The 21,725-nt window shown below is 39.9% G+C and overlaps 1 protein-coding gene across 4 annotated transcripts in view; it reads left to right on the top strand.

Moving 5' to 3' along the window:
- The window catches only part of KHDRBS2 (KH RNA binding domain containing, signal transduction associated 2), a 495,176-nt gene that overhangs the window by 79,961 nt on the left and 393,490 nt on the right, over positions 1 to 21,725 (top strand). The window lies entirely within an intron of this gene.

Below are 21,725 nucleotides of genomic sequence, written 5' to 3'. Positions count from 1 at the left end.
TGATACCAAATAAATTATATACATATACCCAAGTAGTGGCAAACCTCTCTTGCCAATGCATTTTACCCACTGGTTGCAAGGGCTCATCAGGGAGTCAGAGGAAACCACAGTAGGGTACATACATGAACAGCGTCATTATCCTACTATTCTACCAATCATCCCAGAACCAGCTTCTAACCATCTTTCTGCTAGTTAGTCGCCTCACTTGAGCCCTCAATCCTATCATATTTTTCACATCAGCATCACTCTCTATTTGAGTAGGATACATCATCATTGTACCGGCCCAAGTTCTATTTGTGTCAGCCCCCTTCTTTAGGAGTCCCTATCCATATATATAAGGCCATTATCACATTCCTCGAGGCCACTGTCCTTAGGATAAAAGTACTCTATCTGGCCTATCTGGTTGCCATGCTTTCAGTAGATTGCTACGATTGTGTTTATATCACAAATTCGGCGTAACTTCCTTAGAGAAGTCCAATTATGGCCCCATATACATGATGTTGTATTGGTTTTCTGTCTGACTTGCTGTATAACAATTGTTACCATATATAAATATTTACCTTGTGACCTACTTTGTGACCTACCCTGACAAAACATCAACTCTGACAGTGGTTCAAACATAGCTAGACACATCAGACTGGTTGACATCTACTAACCCCCTGTACTAACACTATTAATATCAATTGTTTGAATGTATTAGCTTCTCTAATACTATTATCTTATGTACCCTACTGTGGTTTCCTCTGACTCCCTGATGAGCCCTTGCAACCAGTGGACAAAACACGTTGGAAAGAGAGGTTTGCCACTACTTGTGTATTTGTATATAATTTATTATGTATCAATTTAATTTCCCTCACCCCCGATCCACACTAAGTGACAGGAGCCCCCTACTCAGGTAGAGTTGTTAGTATAGGTACTCACCTATATTTTTCCCCATCCCAGCACTTCTTTTTTTTTTTTCCATAATTTATCTTGTACTGTTATTTTATCCTTTTGAAGTAAAAGCTAAGTTTTACTGTATCTGGAGCCCAATTGGTGATTTTCTATTTATACCTGAATCTATATTTATTCACCAAGGAACATATTATCATATTGGTCCTGGGTACCCTATATCATTATCCCAATTGCTGTGCCAAAGTGCTGTCTGACCACAGTGCTTTCTGCTGACACCTCTGTCCATGTCAGGAACTGTCCAGAGCAGGAGAGGTTTGCTATGGGAATTTGCTCCTGCTCTGGACAGTTCCTGACATGGACAGAGGTGTCATCAGAGAGCACTGTGGTCAGACAGAAAATAAATTCAAAAAGAAAAGAACTTCCTGTGGAGCATACAGCAGCTGATAAGTACTGGAAGGTTTCAGATTTTTAAATAGAAGTAATTTACAAATCTGTTTAACTTTCTGGCAGCAGTTGATTAAAAAAAAATGTTTTCCAGTGGAGAACCCCTTTAACTCCCATTCTTTGAACGAATTTAACAACTGAGCTCCCTTTAGTGGAACTCAGTGTCAGTGATAACCTAGCCTACATCAGTGGGAACCTAGCCTATTTCATACAAATGAAGCTTAGCATGTTGACAAAGAGGCATACAGAGTTAAAGTATGGTCCTATAAATTCTGCTGTTGATATACTATGCCCATATCACTCACATCTGTAATATGATATGTGTAAGAGGCTTTAGGTTTATATTAAATGGTTAACAGAATTGAAAGGAAATCTTATAAAAGAATGATAATTAATATTTTCAAATCTGAAAAAAAATTATTCTCTATGCAACCAAACTGGTCTTATATGAGTTGAAGGGGTATTCCATTATTTGTTTTTCTTCAGCCTTTGAACTCATGATGCCAAGTTATAATACCGAGTTATAATATGTCATAATTCACATGGTCCCCAGAGGGACAAGGCTATGCTGCAGTGGCTGGGTGGATAACATTACTTTAGTAAATCCCTTATACGTTTCTTTTTACCCACTGCAGCTAAGCCGCACCACGCTGGAGACCTTGTGATGTAGAACATGTTGCCTATGGCCACATGGAAAGTTAGAAAAGGAGACAACAGTAAAATAAAAAGCCTTAACTACAGCACTTTTGGGTGTGGATCCTATGCAAAGAAAATACAATCCCGACATGAGAGTTGGCTTTTCTCTTGATTTTTTGTCAGTAAACACTTTCTGAACATTCTAAAAAAGATTGCTTAAGAGTACAATACAATCAATAGACTTTACTCTCTCTGTGCTGCTTATAGAGTACAATAGATTTCATACAATTTCCATCTCTCTATGCTGTTTACAAGGCACAATAGATTTCATACAATTTTCATTTCTCTATGCTGTTTACAGAGTACAATAGACTCAATCCAATACAACTTCCATCTATCTATACTGTTTATGGAGTACAACAGATTTGATACAATTTACATCTCCATATGCTGTTTATTTGGAGCTCTGTGTTGCAAAACAGACCCCATTAAAGTATATTATGAAATTTGTTTTAAAATAATGTGGCGCCTATTTAACAGAAATGTTTTCGGAAAAAAAAAATGTTGCTAAGTAGCAGGTATTCAGTAGCAGTAGGCAATTCATGCATGAGTATTATACAGAATGTAAGCCCTTCCTGCACTTTGGTGTAATCAAGGTGTTAAAGTAGTTTTAGCAAGTTGCTGAGGTAGTTTGGGCATGGTGCTAAAGTAGTTGGTGCACCTAGACATACTTTAAAGGGGTATTCCAGGCAAAACCTTTTTTATATATATCAACTGGCTCCGGAAAGTTAATCAGATTTGTAAATTACTTGTATTAAAAAATCTTAATCCTTCCAATAGTTATTAGCTTCTGAAGTTTTCTGTCTAACTGCTCAATGATGATGTCATGTCCCGGGAGCTGTGCATGATGGGAGAATATCCTCATAGGAACTGCACAGCTCCCGGGACGTGAGTCATCAGAGAGCAGTTAGACAGAAAACAACAACTCAACTTCAGAAGCTAATAACTATTGGAAGGATTAACATTTTTTAAAAGAAGTAATTTACAAATCTGTTTAAGTTTCCGGAGCCAGTTGATATATAAAAAAAAGTTTTGGCCTGGAATACCCCTTTAAGTTGAATGTGAGGGTATGTTATTTGCACCCATGTAGTCACTTGCTGGAGAATGTCTGTAAAACACAACCACAATCACGCTAAAACTGCCAGGATCAGAGAAAACTCTGATCTTAGAAGGTAGCCCTCTCTTGTTTTACCTTGATCTTGTGTTGAGCCTGGGACTGCCTTCTAGACATGATCGCTGGGGTTAGCATCTGTATGAAGGCATGGAACATATAAATATCCCCAGGGCAGCATCTTGTAAAAGCCTGTTAAGGCATACAATAGATTTCTATTCACAGGCACCTGAAGGTGGTCCTGATAAAGGCCAAAGGCCAAAGTCGTCTGAAAGTTTTTTTTAAATTAAAATTATTATTGTGGTCGGGTTACATGTACCGTAAGTAGGGTGTACCCATTGCATGAATAATTAGGCCTGGGGTGTGCCTGGCCGGCCATGAAGGGTATCCTAAAGAAAGGGAGATACCCTGAGAGTGACTGTAGAAAAAAAAAGGGAAGGGAGGGTGGGGGGGCCTTGCACGCTGCCAACAGCACCTGTGTGGATCAGGTGGGTATATAAAGACCAGACTCCTCCCACACATCAGGTTAACTTAATTAAGTTAACCTTTACTTGTGGTCAAGTCATATGTACCATGAGTGAAGTGTACCACTTAGGTGAATAATTAGGCCTGATGTGTGCCTGGCCGTCCATGAAGGGTATCCTAAAGAAAAGGAGGCAAAACACATCATTTAGGTAATGCATGAATTAATGGTTAAACATAACTTAAGTCATATAAACCCAAGATAACAGACAAAATGCGCCAGTTAACAGCCAGAGGTTGGAACGAGTCAATGGAATAGAGCGATAACAGTGCTCTAACTTACTTAACATATAAGTGATAACTGGCAAAGAGAAGCCCCTACCCAGAAGCTGACTGGCTGTTAGGGAGCCGAAGCCAAGATGAAATTCTGGATGTACCACTTGGCACTACTGAACCCATAGCGCCTACTAGAATGGTAATACCAGGGTATGCATGGATAAAGGTAACCCAAGTGATTGAAATAGGAAATGTCAGAGAAATGCTAGATAGACAGAAGGTACAAGGAGTCGGTTAGATTGAGAAATGACCAAAACAAAGACATCAGTAGGTATTTAAATAGGTAGTGCCAGAAGAGGAAAATTCACAAAGTGTTTTGTTCTACACATATAAGTAATCCTATTGAACCATACCATACATTAAGTGACAACAAAAGAAACACCAACATAGACGAAACATGAAAGGATATAACATACTTATCCTAAATTTTCATGTACCAATAAGGCAGTGTCCTCATACCTCCAGGCGTAAAGAAGATTATTACTGCATGGCCAGCAGGTTACAAAGACCGATAAGGGCAAATTTCCCAACAGGTACACGCGTGACAAGACATGAACAAGCTGTACCCACACCAAAGAACTTAACACTAAGATGTGTACAACTAAGAACACAATCAGATGCATAGTAACAAACATAGAGATGACAATAAAATGAGGCTCGTGGACTGACAGTACAATCTGCCTCAGACAGAATGGTATGTAATACAGAAATGGAAACAACATGAGGCTCGTGAATTGTCAACAATCTGCCTCTAACAGGGGCGTATGTAGCGTTCAAAACAAATGACGACAAGAGGCTCGTGGATTGATGATACAATCTGCCCCAAACGAGAAAGTTTGTAATGTACAAAGGAATTACAACAATATGAGGCTCGAGGATTGTTGGGCAGCCTATCTCTCACGGGAGCGTGTGACGTACGAAAGTCATGTAATGTGACGACTTAAAGCTTTCCTGGAACGGCAAGGTCAAACTGGCTGTAAAAAGGCATGTGTAATGACCAGAAAGGAAACTATAAAGATGAGGCTCTACGGATTGACGACAGCAATCATCCTCCAACCAAACCAAATGCATAGAGCTAAGAAGTAAACCAACCTGGTCATAGAATAATACCTGCTTGGGTATCCTAGGAATGTTGCCAACTATAATGATGTTTACCATACCTGACCTGCCTACAAGAACAACGTGACACTATAACAGCCTAATATACCTAAAATATGCAAATTACCTCAAAGCCAGCAGGCCAGGGCTGGAGCCTGCACATTTACATGTGTTTACTAAAGGAGGGTTTATAATGACCAGACAGCATATTGTAGGAGCAGTGTAGCTACTTCACAGCATGCAGCATGAAAGGTACCGTGACACATTATTGTACTCCCTGCATCATAGTTAGGCTAGCAAACAGTGACTCTCTGCGATTTATGCAATCAAACCTCCCACCAAGGGACCACAGCATCCGGTGCCATGACGTCTTGCAAGCCGCCGACAGCACCTGTGTGGATCATGTGTGTATATAAAGACCAGACTCCTCCCACACATCAGGTTAACTTAATTAAGCTAACCAATACTTATTATTTTTTTTGTTACAGTAAAGTGAGTATTCAGATCATATGCAGGAAACTTGATTAATTGTGTAAATGAGAAGGTGGAGGTGAGGTGAAAAGCAGAAATCACCAGGATTTATGTTTTTAAATGATAAATATCAGTTGACTTTTCCAGTGACCGTTTTTTTATTGAACTATGTCATAAATTTGAAAACCTTCTTTGAAGAACAGAGCAAGATGCAGGCATGTGAAGCTGCTTGATACAGTTGGACAGATTTATGTAGAGCTGCTGACAGCAAATATTAGGCGAAAGACTGATTGCTGAGATTTGTTCATCTTCCCTTCTTTAGTATAAAACCATTGTAGAGGTTTGGCTTACCAATGCTTCATTAAACAATTAAGATTTCTCGTGGTTACTGAACCACTCAGTTACTACCTGCAGACCAGAACATTTCGGTATGAAGGATTTGGGATGTATCTTGCCAACAATTACAGAAACTAAAAAGTAAAGCAAAAAACCAAGTGAACATGAACATTCCATAATTTGTAGACTTGCGGATTCAATAGTAAATTAACCCCTTAACGACGCAGGACGTATATTTACGTCCTGCGCCGGCTCCTGCGATATGAAACGGGATCGCGCCGCGATCCCGCATCATATGGCGTCGGTCCCGGCGCTCATCAACGGCCGGGACCCGCGGCTAATACCACACATCGCCGATCGCGGCGATGTGCGGTATTAACCCTTTAGAAGCGGCGGTCAAAGCTGACCGCCGCTTCTAAAGTGAAAGTGAAAGTGACCCGGCTGCTCAGTCGGGCTGTTCGGGACCGCCGCGGTGAAATCGCGGCGTCCCGAACAGCTGAACGGACACCGGGAGGGCCCTTACCTGCCTCCTCGGTGTCCAATCGGCGAATGACTGCTCCGTGTCTGAGATCCAGGCAGGAGCAGTCAAGCGCCGATAACACTGATCACAGGCGTGTTAATACACACCTGTGATCTGTGTAAGAGATCAGTGTGTACAGTGTTATAGGTCCCTATGGGACCTATAACACTGAGAGAAAAATGTGAAAAAAAAGTGTTAATAAAGGTCATTTAACCCCTTCCCTAATAAAAGTTTGAATCACCCCCCTTTTCCCATAAAAAAAATAAAACAGTGTAAAAAAATAAAAAATAAACATATGTGGTATCGCCGCGTGCGTAAATGTCCGAACTATAAAAATATATAATTAATTAAGCCGCACGGTCAATGGCGTACGCACAAAAAAATTCCAAAGTCCAAAAAAGCATATTTTGGTCACTTTTCATTCCATTAAAAAATGAATAAAAAGTGATCAAAAAGTTCGATCAAAACAAAAATCATACCGATAAAAACTTCAGATCACGGCGCAAAAAATGAGTCCTCATACTGCCCTGTACATGGAAAAATAAAAAAGTTATAGGGGTCAGAAGATGACATTTTTAAACGTATAAATTTTCCTGCATGTAGTTATGATTTTTTCCAGAAGTGCGACAAAATTCAACCTATATAACTAGGGTATCATTTTAACCGTATGGACCTACAGAATAATGATAAGGTGTAATTTTTACCGAAATATGCACTGCGTAGAAACGGAAGCCCCCAAAAGTTACAAAATGGCGTTTTTTTCTCGATTTTGTCGCACAATGATTTTTTTTCCATTTCGCCGTGCATTTTTGGGTAAAATGACTAATGTCACTGCAAAGTAGAATTGGCGACGCAAAAAATAAGCCATAATATGGATTTTTAGGTGGAAAATTGAAAGGGTTATGATTTTTAAAAGGTAAGGAGGAAAAAACGAAAGTGCAAAAACGGAAAAACCCTGAGTGCTTAAGGGGTTAATAAGCAACACTTTATAGTATAACAGTGTTGCTACTGCTGACACATATATATATATATATATATATATATATATATATATATATATATTCTATACATATTTTAAATAATCATTTATTTGAAGAAAAAAAATGCATACTCACCTGCTGTGCTTTTCTGCTATTCTGACAGTGCCTGGTCCCGCTGCCCAGAACTTTCTTGTCTTGGGACAAAGTTGTTCCCATTCAGTGAATCTCTGGCTGCAGTGGTGACATATCTCAACCAGTGATTGGCTAAGTGGGCACATCATTGTTTTGAGAACAAGACCAAGTGCTAAGAAGCTGTACTGTGCACAGTTGTTATTGTGGCAACAAAGAATCACAATAAGTGAGTCCTTATTGTTCTATTTCTTTTGCTTGCTTGTCCATATTAACACATATAAAGAAGACCCTAGACAGCCCCCCTACAGTTTAAACAGTAGTAGCAACTTAGCTACTTAGTAACAGTAGTAGCAACTTAGTAACTTAGCTGCTTTGCTGCATGAACTGGATGGACTAAGCAACATTTGCCTTATAATTCTTAGAGGGTGGGCTCTGTAGCACCATAGGGAGGCCTAGAGGAGGCAGGAGGATAAAGAACTTATAACACAGGGTGAATATTGACTGAACAAACGTTTGTTGAAATGTTCACTCACAGTTAATGTCCCATGTGAAAGATTTGCATGCAGGTTGTTTTCTTCGCTCTTTGTTTTACATCTGGAGCATCACTGTCTGTGATAAACAAGACATAGGATTCCATGTGTTCCATTATCTATAGCAGAAAGGCAGACAGGAGACTTAAGGCAGCCATACATTTTCAATAATGTTTGCACAATGATCATTTAGCTGACAATTATCTCTCCAAATCTCATGTGCTCTATATGGGGAGGGGAAAGCCACAGCCAAACTGCTTTGATGCCCTAGAACAGTAGGGTCAGACTGTAAAAATACAACACCCCTGACCCTTTTCTCCATTTACAACATCTGTTGGTGGACAGTTGGGAGCCTACTATGCAACTTAGACAGTTGGCTAAAGGTGCCCATTCACCTTATACTACTGTCGATTGGACACCTTTGGCGGCATCAGCTGACTTTAGTATGTATGGGCACCTTTAGAATCGATGAGTGCATTGATTGTTGACCACATCACATTGGTTACCCTTTGTTGCCAACAGAGTAGATGAAAAAACAACAAAAGGTGATTTTATTTAAGATGAAATAGATAGTAAGAATATAGATATATCTGTCATGAGCGTATGCACAGATTCGCAACATGATGAATTCCCAATAATGGAAATAGCAATTGGGGAAAAAAATTGTAAATAAATAAATAAACATACATTAACTAAATATTAAATAAAAGGAAACAAATACATTTTATAAAATATTAAATTGACCCCAATAATGCTGCGTTTCTGTGGTATTTTAGAGGTATCTGTTGGTAAAAAAGGGATGCCAATGTATACTGCAGCAGCTACATTTATTTTAATGGCCTATTTGGAGTCACCTTGTGACCTAGGGCCTTTTCCCACTAGTATTTTCAAATTTGGCTGGACACAATAGGGCAGCTGACTACGCTATTGTATACCATCAAATTAGTGTATACAAGAAGAAAGTGGCCCTAAAAGATTCAGTAGGTGACTCCACTGCTCAGGCCACTAAGATAAATGCGGCCGCTACAGTCTACGCCAGAATCCCTTTTTTTAACGTGATGCTGATGGATAGCTCGGTGGGCTCGCCAAACTTTCCAAAAAAGTTTGGTTCATGGCAAACAGGACGCCCCCGACGAAGCTCAGTCGGAATGAAAATGTACGTTGGGTCACACGCTCTCCGGGTTAGGAATCAACTTGTGACAGATATTGCAGATATTGCGGTTGGTCATTTTGTCTTGGTACCATGTTTCTTTCTTTCTATGTCTGCTATCAAATTTACATCTGTACTATTATTATTGCAGGACTTTTTCATGTATCTGCAGACATATATTTTATATGCCCTATTACCAGCCTTGGTGCTGACAACAGGTCCACCGGGCTATCAGTTTCCCTTTCCTCCTATGGATTACGTGTTTTGTCTGTGTGGGTGTGTGGGGTACAGTTGTTTTATCATTGTTCAGAAAAGATTTGTTACTTTCCTATAAAGTGATTGTAAACAGTGCATTTTTTGGTGTATATCATATGTTATGGCACATGACTGCTAATACATATTTAGGAATAGATTCCAATTTGTTTTTTTTGGTGATAAAATTATATTTATCAGCTGAAAACCATATGTATCCTTTATGTTAATGAGATGTGGTGTCCACAGGTCACAGAGTACTGTTATATTAAGTCAGAGTGTATAGCTCTCCACTTGGATTTTTTAGGCTTGGTTTAGATATATCAGTCGTCCGGCGTAGTTTCCCTCCAGCATGCCCCGGCCATTCATTTGAATGGGACCGTTAACAATAATACAGTGTCAAAATATTGACGCCGGAAGGATGGACACGCCGAAGCGCCTTGGCCAGGAGAACGTAGCTTGCTGTGTTCCCCTGTCTGCAGTCCAGAAACAATGGATGCCGGATGCCATACAACTGATGACAGTTTGTCATCAGTTGTGGCAGAAGTTACGTAGAGATATAGGTTGAGTTCACCTATGCCAGACATATGTGAACCCAGCCTTACATTACCTTATTATTTGTGTAGACACACATTTAATGGAGTTAAGAAGAAATGTCTTTAAAGGGGTACTCCGGTGGAAAACATTTTTTTAAATCAACTGGTGCCAGAAAGTTAAACAGATTTGTAAATTACTTCTAAAAAATCTTGACCCTTCCAGTACTTTTTAGCAGCTGTATGCTACACAGGAAATTCTTTCCTTTTTGAAATTGTTTTTGTCTTGTCCACAGTGCTCTCTGCCGACACCTGATTCCAGTATCAGGAACTGTCCAGAGCAGAAGAAAATCCCCATAGCAAACCTATGCTGCTCTGGACAGTTCCTGACACGGACATAGGTGTCAGAAGAGAGCACTGTGGACAAGACAAAAAAGAAAATCAAAAAGAAAAGAATTTCCCTTGTAGAATACAGCTGCTAAAAAGTACTGGAAGGGTAAAGGTTTCTTAATAGAAGTCATTTACAAATCTGTTTAACTTTTTGGCACCAGTTGATTTAAAAAATATATGTTTTCCACCGGAGTACCCCTTTAAGACATTGCATTACTGTTCAATGCTATTTGTATAACATTTGGATACTTTTACTCTGCAATTAGATAAAAGTAGATAGAAATTGCTAAAATACTTTAGAGAAAAAGCAATTATTGTTTTTTAAATGAAATGCAAGACGGCATAAGTTATCATTACCCATAATGGTTCCACTTTACATGGCACTAAAATCAATGTTCATTTTCAATATGTAAATCAACAGGATTTCATTCTCATTATGGTGACAGGCAAAATTTTTATTCAAGATATGGGAGAAAAAACTGTAATTGTTTGGGCTAGAACTATTTTCTTACTTTAAATACAAAGACAACAAAAAATAAAAATAAATAGGTCTGTTTTTGCACATTGGGACATTTTATACAAAACAATTCTCTATAATTGGAATTATTCCCCTTTTCATTACTATATTGCGGTCATACAAGACTTGATTAGAGGGGTTTTGCGGCAATTAAATATTAAGCCGATCATGTAATTGAAGACAAAGAGGAAATTTATGAAAACCTGGGTAGAGGAAGAGTGGTGCAGTTGTCCATTTTGTTGCAAACTGTAATAAAATGAAAGAAGTAATGTGATTGTTTGCTATGGGTAACTGCACTACTCTCTCTTTACATAGGTTTGGATAAACCTTCCCCAAAGTGTTTTGCTGGAGCTTTTCTTATGGGATCACCTGGTTTTCTTTCAAGAAAGAAGGGAGATTTATCAAAACCTGTCTAAAGGAAAAGTTGCCGAGTTGCCCATAGCAACCAATTGGATCACTTATTTCATTTTTGAAAAGGCCTCTGAAAAATTGGTTGCTATGGGCAACTCAGCAATTTTTCCTCTGGACAGGTTTTGATAAATCTCCCCCAATGTATCTAGTGTTGGTGAAAACACATGCCCAGTAGATTTTTCATACCACTTAAATCCTCTTCTACATGGAAAGCAGACTTATTCATGTTGCTGTGCAAGCCAAGCAGTAAGAACGGCCCATTAGAAGGGGCTTCTCACCAACACTAGACACATTAGGTAAACATCCTTAAAAGGGAATGCAGTACAGTAGGTCATACCAAGGTGGGTGACAGGATCTGAGTAGAGGGGAGCCCAGTAGATATTGGGGCCGCAGCACTGCTAGCACTATCATCATGCCCCTGGTCACCATGGCACTTTTGGGAATTTAGGACATATGTTAAAAATATATAGGGGCACAGTGGTAGGTCTAATATTATATGGGGGGCAGTAGTGGGCCCTTTGCTATATAGGGGCACATAGGGGAGCCTAATACTATATTATGACAAAAAAATGGGCCTAATACTATTTTGGGGCACAGGGGTTGGCCTGAATATTATATGGGGGCAGAGAGGTGGGCCTATCTACTATACATGGACACAGAGGTGGGTCTAACTACTATATGGGGGCACAGAGGGCGCAAATACTGTGGAGGGACACAGAGGGCTTAATACTACATGGGGCACCGAGGTAACTATTAAATAGAGGCACACAGGTGGGCCTAATACTATATAGGGAACAGAGTATCCCTAACTATTATATTCTTATAGTACACAGGCAGGTATTTTTGCATACTTTACATAAGTCATCAATTGGTTAACTGGCATGTACTTTTTACACAGGGTCATTTGCAGCTGTAATTTATTTCCTCAAATGAATAAAAATAGTCATTTAACCTCATGTTGACTGTATATATACAAAGAGGTTAGTACTGTAAGCTGTACATGTACAGTTATGGTGCAGATTCAATAGCAAAGCCCATAGACCAACTGGATCTATAACAAAATGGATTTTAAAACTATATTTTTTCTATTCCCCACAATGTTCCCCCCAAATAGTGTCATTAGGAAAAGAAATATATCAAACAACAAACAAGCCCCTATATGGTGATGGGGTTAAAAGCCATATATTGTATTTATTGCCACTGTCTCTAACGCTATGTTTGAAGATTTATAACAGGCAAAGGGATTTTCCAATCTACAACTACAATATGCTATCACTTTCTGATCAATAGGGCGTCCACAAGGGACTGCGGTGCTGATGTAAAGCTGCAGCCTCTTCACTTATTTCCTATATTGGACATGGTTTGGATCACTGCAGTGCAGGGAAACACTGTAAAGGGACAACAGTGTCAAACCAACACTGTGGCCACTACATTCTATGGACTTTTGGGTCATGGGGGTATGACAAATGCTTCTGACACCTCTCTAATCATGAAACATGGGTTACATGAGGCCTCACATGCAGTTTCTTTTCTTCTTTATAAAATAAAGAAATAGCTGCGTAATTTATGTGATACATATTTTGCTATTTGAAAACCCCTGACAGTGACATTAATACACAGTCCAGACTGTAGGTAAATATTATGCAGGAGTATTCCAAAGAAGATAATTATTCATGTCGGGAAAGGTAAACACATTTTATTGTATAAAATAAATAAAGTGATGCATGTTGGCTTGTGCAGAAGTGTAATCCATCAAAGGGTTATGCACCTAACAAACAGAAAGTTGATCAATTGACCGATCTAGTGATGCATAAGAAGCAATTCGAAGCATTTTCAACAAATACACTTTTGATGTACTCCACATTTTTTGAGCTTCTGCAACAGATAAGATTCCATGAATAAAAAACACCCTATTAATCATAACCCAATAGCACTATATATAACATATTTATCATGTACAGCAGACAATAAACAGCAAAGGGACAATATTGTTATCGGTTGGGTCTAAAGCACATGGCATAGCCATTTACCCAAAGCCTATGCAGAGGTCAGTAGAGTCTCTGGGACCACAGGCTTTCTATATGGTGCCATATTATGGTGAAAACATCTGTAATATGTCATATAGATGGAGAAGTGTTTTTTCTCTGTTTGTATAGAAGTAATAGGGGATAGGCAGACGGGATAGGAGGTCGGGATAGGAGGTCGGGATAGGAGGTCAAGATAGGAGGTCGGGATAGGAGGACAGGATAGGAGGACGGGATAGGAGCACGGGATAGGAGGACGGGATAGGAGGTCGGGATAGGAGGTCGGGATACAGGGTCGGGATAGGAGGACGGGATAGGAGGACGGGATAGGCAGACGGGATAGGAGGACGGGATAGGAGGTCGGGATAGGAGGTCAGGATAGGAGGTCAGGATAGGAGGTCGGGATAGGAGGTCGGGATATGATGACGGGATATGACAACAATATATGAGGACGGGATATGAAGTCAAAAGCTTCCTCCAACAAGGATTAGGAAGGAAAAACCGGGCAATGCCGGGTACTTAGCTAGTAGAAACAATAAAATCTGTACATTCTGTGATACATCCATCACTAGATAGAATAATATTATTTATAGATAACAATGTGATGATGTGATTCTGCCTCAAATGCTCATTTAATTTGACACATGCATTACAAATCAATACTATATTCATCTTTTGGACAATTGCATTGAAAATGTTATTTTTTACAACAGAATGACATTTGGTTTGTATAATTCTTTTCACATATAGCTAGCTAACATGCTTGTTAGGCTATGTTCACATCCTTTTTTAACATTTCATTGAAGAGAGACTTCTCAACATATGGCTCCGATAAAACACTACAACATATCCCTCTATAAGGACATATGGTGGACTATGCTGCCTGCTCCAAGGAGAGGATATTGGGGAGGATTTGATTATGTTACTGTCCATATAAGGACAATTACCATATATACATAGTCAATGTATGGTTACTTTCCAAATATGAACAGTTGCATAATGGTTATTTTGCAGTATTATTCCATAAAACCACTATACTATTTAAGTTAAAGGAGTACTGCAGTGAGAGACAACTGTGATAGCTGAAGCTGCACGGAGCTCTCATGGCCTCTGTGGCCCGACAGAAGCTCACACATGTACGCAGCTCATACGACTGGTCCATATACATTTATATAAATCTTAATCCACCTGTACTTATTAGCGGCTTAATACTACAGTGGAAATTCTTTTCTTTTTGGAACACAGTGCTCTCTGCTGACATCATGAGCACAGTGCTCTCTGCTGACATCTCTGTCCATTGTAGGAACTGTCCAGAACAGTATATGTTTGCTATGGCGATTTCCTTTTACTCTGGACAGTTCCTAAAATGGACAGAGATGTCAGCAGAGACATGATATCCGCAGACAGCTCTGTGTTTCAAACGGAAAAGAATTTCCACTGTAGTATTCAGCAGCTAATAATTACAGGAAAGATTAAGATTTTTTAATAGAAGTAATTTACAAATCTGTTTAACTTTCCGGGACCAGTTGATTTAAAAAAAAAAAAGTTTTTCACCGGAGTACCCCTTTAATTAGTTAGTGCAAGACACTGTTTCTGTCACAGAAAGTACAACTCCACATTCTTAATGTTAAATAGCTCATATGATCAATTATTTAAGTTTTTTATTAGTGTTGTTTATATGGCACCATTTTCACAATTGTGAAGTAGCACTTTTTACAGTTTATGTATGCCGACAATAGTAACAAATCCTTCTGCAATCCTTACTACTTCACATATGAAGGTAAAGCAAAAAATAATCTTGGCGATTTACATAAAATATTCTGCTTCTGTATTTAGAAAATAAGTTAAAGGTAAGCAAATGGCATGCCATTTGCCATATGTTTGCTTTTTAAATATTTCTAAATAAAAAAAAAAAGCTGAATATTTAAAGGGAACTTTCTAAAATTATTTTTTGCTTTACCTTTGTGGATCCAGAATCTAAAGGAAACCCGCTTGTGCATTCCCGGACACATGTACATGGACTTTTCATTACAGTAGTAGGGTGAGAGTCACATGTTATTCTTCACATATGATTAAATCATCATAGAATTATTTCCCCCTTAAAGCGTGGACACCAAGTGCACTACACTCTTACACAGAGCATCACATACAAGGTTTTTTTCTCATCCCAAAGAGTTACATAGAAACAATACCTGGAACAGTGACATGGAATTGGGATATAGGTGTTCCCCCAAAACTGTTGTGATAATTATTGGTCATGATCCCTAAAACCAGGGATCTCACCTTATTGTCTGTGAGTATTCTTTTGGGAGAAAAAGGAAATACATTGTGGCTATGAAGACACATCACACAGCTCTATGGTACATGTTAGGTCATATGTCAGGATGTCTTTATTTAGATTGTAAAAGCAGGGCTACATTTCACCCAATGGAAGGACAGCTTCACAGAATCACTTCCAATTACGATCATCAATACTATATGATGCATGCCTCTCAAACCAATTAGAAATTAGAGGAAAAAGGGCAAATACAGTAGTTAAAGAGGAAAGGATAAAAGAGTAAGACTATGATTAACCCCTTAAGGACTCAGCCCATTTTGGCCTTAAGGACTCAGACAATTTAATTTTTACGTTTTCATTTTTTCCTCCTCGCCTTCTAAAAATCATAACTCTTTTATATTTTCATCCACAGACTAGTATGAGGGCTTGTTTTTTGCGCGACCAGTTGTCCTTTGTAATGACATCACTCATTATATCATAAAATGTATGGCGCAACCAAAAAACACTATTTTTGTGGGGAAATTAAAACAAAAAATGCAATTTTGCTAATTTTGGAAGGTTTTGTTTTCACGCCGTACAATTTATGGAAAAAATTACATGTGTTATTTATTTTGAGGGTCAATACGATTAAAATGATACCCATTATTATATACTTTTATATTATTGTTGCGCTTAAAAAAAATCACAAACTTTTTAACCAAATTAGTACATTTATAATCCCTTTATTTTGATGACCTCTAACTTTTTTATTTTTCCGTATAAGTGGCGGTATGGGGGCTCATTTTTTGCGCCATGATCTGTACTTTTTTTTGATACCACATTTGCATATAAAAAACTTTTAATACATTTTTTATAATTTTTTTTAATAAAATGTATTAAAAAAGTAGGAATTTTGGACTTTTTATTTTTTTTTCGTTCACGCCGTTCACCGTACGGGATCATTAACATTTTATTTTAATAGTTTGGACATTTACGCACGCGGCGATACCAAATATGTCTATAAAAAATGTTTTTTTACGCTTTTTGGGGGTAAAATAGGAAAAAACGGACGTTTTACTTTTTTATTGGGGGAGGGGATTTTTCACTTTTTTTTTACTTTTACTTTTACATTTTTTTATATTTTTTTTTACACTTGAATAGTCCCCATAGGGGACTATTCATAGCAATACCATGATTGCTAATACTGATCTGTTCTATGTATAGGACATAGAACAGATCAGTATTATCGGTCATCTCCTGCTCTGGTCTGCTCGATCACAGACCAGAGCAGGAGACGCCGGAAGCCGCACGGAGGAAGGAGAGGGGACCTCCGTGCGGCGTTATGAATGATCGGATCCCCGCAGCAGCGCTGCGGGCGATCCGATCGTTCATTTAAATCGCGAACTGCCGCAGATGCCGGGATCTGTATTGATCCCGGCACCTGAGGGGTTAATGGCGGACGCCCGCGAGATCGCGGGCGTCGGCCATTGCCGGCGGGTCCCTGGCTGCTATCAGCAGCCGGGATCAGCCGCGCATGACACGGGCATCGCTCCGATGCCCGCGGTTATGCTTAGGACGTAAATGTACGTCCTGGTGCGTTAAGTACCACCTCACCAGGACGTACATTTACGTCCTGCGTCCTTAAGGGGTTAAAGGGGTATTCCAGGCAAAAACTTTTTTTATATATATCAACTGGCTCCAGAAAGTTAAACAGATTTGTAAATTACTTCTATTAAAAAATCTTAACCCTTCGAATAGTTATTAGCTTCTGAAGTTGAGTTGCTGTTTTCTGTCTAACTGCTTTCTGATGACTCACGTCCCGGGAGCTGTCTAGCTCCTATGGGGATATTCTCCCATCATGCAAGGGATATTCTCCCATCATGCTCAGCTCCCGTGACGTGACATCATCATTGAGCAGTTAGACAGAAAACTTCAGAAGCTAATAACTATTGGAAGGATTAAGAAATTTTAATAGAAGTCATTTACAAATCTGTTTAACTTTCCGGAGCCAGTTGATATATAAAAAAAAAGTTTTTTTGCCTGGAATACCCCTTTAACCCCTTCCCGACCTATGACATACCTGTACGTCATGGTTGGCAAGGTGTTCCTGACCCATGACATACAGGTACGTCATGAACATTTTTGCCGCTACTCGCGGCATCCCGCAGCGCCCGGAAAGATGGTGGCTATCACTGATAGCCAGCCATTTTACCGTGCGACCACGGGGGGCTTCGTCCCCCACCCCCCCCCAGCGATCGCTGCTATCAGCTGGTCAAATCTGACTAGCTGATAGCAGCGTTTCGCTATCAGAATACTTAGCAGCGCGGTGTGTGAGTCCCGATCACGGGGATCGGGACACACACCGCTCTGCTAAGTGTCCCTGACCCGTCCCCCGGCGTCACTTACCCGTCGGAGCGGTGTCCCGAGTGGTCCCGGCGTCCTCCGTGCGGTCCCGGCGTCCTTCGTGCGGTCCCGGCTGCGCTGCGTCCCGGAGGTGAGTTTCCGGCAGCAGTGCGGCATCTTCATTGGCAGCAGTGAGATCGCCGTAAAGCGATCTCACTGCTGCCTCTGAGAGTTTCAAAACTGCAACTCCCAGCATGCCCAGACAGCCTTTGGCTTTCTGGGCATGCTGGGAGTTGTAGTTTTGCAACATCTGGAGGTCCACAGTTTGGAGACCACTGTATAATGGTCTCCAATCTGTGCTCTTCCAGATGTTGCAAAACTACAAATCTCAGCATGCTCAGTCTGTCCAGGCATGCTGGGAGTTGTAGTTCTCTAACATCTGGAAGAGCACAGATTGGAGACCATTATACAGTGGTCTCCAAACTGTGGACCTCCAGATGTTGCAAAACTACAACTCCCAGCATGCCCAGACTGCCCAAGCATGCTGGAAGTTGTAGTTCGGCAACATCTGATCCTTCAGATATTGCCGAACTACAACTTCCAGCATGCCTTGGCAGTCTGGGCATGCTGGGAGTTGTAGTTTTGCAACAACTGGAGGCACACTAGTTGGGAAACATTGTCCGTTTCCTACCTCAGTGCCTCCAGCTGTTGCAATTGTTGCAAAACTATAACTCCCAGCATGCACTGACAGACCATGCATGCTGGGAGTTGTAGTTTTGCAACAGCTGGAGGCACACTGTTTTGGAAACACTAAGTTTGGTTGCAAAACACTTGAAAGTTTATTACTTAACTTAGTGTTTCCAAACCAGTGTTCCTCCAGCTGTTGCAAAACTACAACTCCCAGCATGCACGGACAGCCAAAGGGCATGCTCGGAGTTTGCAACAGCTGGATGTTTGCCCCCTCCCCCCAATGTGAATGTACAGGGTACACTCACATGGGCAGAGGTTTACAGTGAGTGCTGCAAGTTTGAGATGGCGCAAATTTTGCGCTGCAGCTCAAACTTCCAGCGGCAAACTTGCTGTGAACCTCTGCCCATGTGACTGTACCCTAAAAACACTACACTACACTAACACTAACCTAAAATAAAAAGTAAAAAACACTACATATACACATACCCCTACACAGCCCCCCTCCCCCCAAAAAATGAAAAACGTCTGGTACGCTACTGTTTCCAAAACGGAGCCTCCAGCTGTTGCAAAATAATAACTCCCAGTATTGCCGGACAGCCATTGACTGTCCAGGCATGCTGGGAGTTTTGCAACAGCTGGAGGCACCCTGTTTGGGAATCACTGGCGTAGAATCCCCCTATGTCCACCCCTATGCAAATCCCTAATTCAGGCCTCAAATGCGCATGGCGCTCTCTCACTTTGGAGCCCTGTCGTATTTCAGGGCAACAGTTTTGGGACACATATGGGGTATCGCCGTACTCGGGAGAAATTGCCTTACAAATTTTTCTTCTTTAACCCCTTATGAAAAGGTGAAGTTGGGGTCTACACCAGCATGTTAGTGTAAAAAAATAAATTTTTTACACTGACATGCTGGTGTTGCCCTATACTTTTCATTTTCACAAGAGGTAAAAGGGAAAAAAGACCCTCTAAATTTGTAACGCAATTTCTCCTGAGTACGGAGATACCCCATATGTGGGCGCAAAGTGCTCTGGGGGCGCACAACAAGGCCCAGAAGGGAGAGTGCACCATGTACATTTGAGGCGATTTGCACAGGGGTGGCTGATTGTTACAGCAGTTCTGACAAACGCAAAACAATAAATATCCACATGTGACCCCATTTTGGAAACTACACCCCTCACGGAATGTAATAAGGGGTGCAGTGAGCATTTACACCCCACTGGTGTATGACAGATTTTTGGAACAGTGGTCTGTGAAAATGAAAAATAAAATTTTTGATTTGCACAGTCCACTGTTTCAAATATCTGTCAAACGCCAGTGGGGTGTAAATGCTCACTGCACCCCTTATTAAATTCCATGAGGGGTATAGTTTCCAAAATGGGGTCACATGTGGGGGGGGTCCACTGTTCTGGCACCATAGGGGCTTCCTAAATGGGACATGCCCCCCAAAAACCCTTTCAGAAAAACTCACTCTCCAAAATCCCATTGTCGCTCCTTCCCTTCTGAGCCCTCTACTGCGCCCGCCGAACACTTTACATACGCATATGAGGTATTTCCTTACTCAAGAGAAATTGGGTTACCAATTTTAGGGTGATTTCTCTCCTTTTACCCCTTGTAAAAATTCAAAAATTGGGTCTACAAGAAAATGCGAGTGTAAAAAATGAAGATTTAGAATTTTCTCCTTCACTTTGCTGCTATTCCTGTGAAACACCTAAAGGGTTAAAACACTTACTGAATGTAATTTTAGATACTTTGGGGGGTGCAGTTTTTATAATGGGGTCATTTATGGGGTATTTCTAATATGAAGATCCTTAAAATCCACTTCCAACCTGAACTGGGCCCTGAAAAATTACAATTTAGAAAATCTTGAGAAAAATTGGAAAATTGCTGCGGAACTTTGAAGCCCTCTGGTGTCTTCCAAAAGTAAAAACTTGTCAATTTTTTAATGCAAACACAAAGTAGACATATTGTATATGTGAATCAATATGTAATTTATTTGGAATATCCATTTTCCTTTCAAGCAGAGACTTTCAAAGTTAGAAAAATGCTAAATTTTCAAAATTTTCATGAAATTTTTAGATTTTTTACCAAGAAAGGATGCAAATATCAGTGAAATTTTACCGATAACATAAAGTAGAATATGTCACGAAAAAACAATCTCGGAACCAGAATGATAAGTAAAAGCATTCCAGAGATATTAATGTTTAAAGTGACAGTGGTCAGATTTTCAAAAAATGCCATGAAGGTGAAAATGGGCTGGGTCATGAAGGGGTTAACCATGTCTATATAAAAAAAATATATATATATTTATATATATATATATATATATATATATATATATATATATATATGGCCTCGATATTATTCCCCTGAGCTTCTCGCAAAGTGGCAGTACTGCTGTGTACCATCACACACATTTCTACTGGGTGGCTGTCTGTAGAATCACCACAGGGGAGGAGATGAAGGAATCTTTTCCTCCACAAGCTCCAGTGTTATAGCCCATAACATCACTAGAGATTTATGAGGTATGCATTAAATGGGTCTTTGTTATAAATGCCATGCGTTGACATGAATTACCCATAGAATAATAAGTCATTAGTTTAACAGATATAGTTTTAAAGGATTGGATTGAATAGTGTTGTCTGCTACACTATTCCATCCTTTCTTTTGTGGTATACAGACTTATACGAGACAAAAATGATTAGGCCTCCTTTAAGGAATGAACATCAATTGAGCCTTCCTGAGTTATTTGCTAAATGTAGAGCGCAAAAGCAGTGTGTACGTATGCTAAGTTAACTGGCTTACTATTAAATTGACCCTAGTTTGTGTATGCCTAAACTCAGGAAATTAAGTTATGTGACACATTGGCCGGCATTTATCATTGCGTTTACCCTTTTTTTCCCCTTGTATTTTTGGCACTATTTTGTCGCAATTGTCCTATTCTTGCACCTTTTGGTTTACACATTTCTGCTGATTTTGAGTTGCAATCCACAGATTTTGGCAAAACGCATTATATGGACAGGTTCTATGAACTACTCTTTGTGAAAAGGCGCAAAAAAGGTGCAAAACCACTGAATAAACTCTAATCTACACCAGCCCAGACTTTTTGGTATATGTGAAGAGTGAAATTTCAGAAAATGTGTACCTGCAC

The sequence above is a fragment of the Hyla sarda genome, chromosome 3, assembly GCF_029499605.1.
Source record: "Hyla sarda isolate aHylSar1 chromosome 3, aHylSar1.hap1, whole genome shotgun sequence".
Taxonomy (NCBI): Eukaryota; Metazoa; Chordata; class Amphibia; order Anura; family Hylidae; genus Hyla; species Hyla sarda.
The sequence above is the reverse complement of the archived record's forward strand: the minus strand, read 5'-3'. Positions and strand labels throughout refer to the sequence as shown.